Here is a 787-nt window from a genome sequence, read left to right as displayed (position 1 = left end):
GATGAGCGTGCTGCTCATTAGTGTAGAAACATAAGTCAGGAGGAATTGGCTCTGGTCTGGAGAGGAGGAGTTTGAATTTGGTAAGGAAGAAGGGTTGAAGATATGATCAGAGTTGAGGGAAAGGGCAAATGTCTCATTGGCTGGATTTTGTATCTAGCTGGATGTGGAACAGCAAGTGCTTCAAGATCAAGGGGGGAAGGTTGGATGTCAGGGGTAATTTCTTTACAGAGAGAGTGGTGAGGTGCTGGAACAGGCTGCCCAGAGAGCTGTGGATGCCCCATCACTGGAGGTGTTCAAAACCAGATTGAACAGGGCCCTGGGCAGCCTGGTCCAGTGCCAGATCTGGAAGTTGGTGGCCCTGCCTGTGGCAGGGGGGTTGGAGTGTGATGATCGGTGGGGTCCCTGCAACCCAAGCCATTTTATGATTCTATGATTCTAGATGCCATTTTGACCTTACTACAAACAAGAACTAATCATGCTTGTCACACTGAAAGTGCATGAGACTTGACAGAAACCCAAACTACATGCGTTAATGAACTTCCCCATTTTCCTGTTTCTCCCATATCCAGGAGAATATTTAGTATTCTTTTCAAAACAAAAGAGCTGATGCTTTCCTAAGTGCATTCTGCAGCTTACGGCCCAGAAGAGATTTAGGACTTCTTTAGCAAGCAAAGGTGCTCTGTTTGTTGTAAGGCAGGCTTTGGAGTTTACAACTGCTTTTCACATCATGCTTTAATAATGTGATCTATTGAAACACACAGCTCTTGTGAGAAGATTGTATTTCTGC

Source organism: Centrocercus urophasianus, unplaced genomic scaffold (genome assembly GCF_019232065.1).
Source record: "Centrocercus urophasianus isolate 14NV4802_14NV808 unplaced genomic scaffold, USGS_Curo_1.0 seq_17, whole genome shotgun sequence".
NCBI classification, from domain to species: Eukaryota; Metazoa; Chordata; class Aves; order Galliformes; family Phasianidae; genus Centrocercus; species Centrocercus urophasianus.
This window is presented reverse-complemented; position numbering follows the sequence as displayed.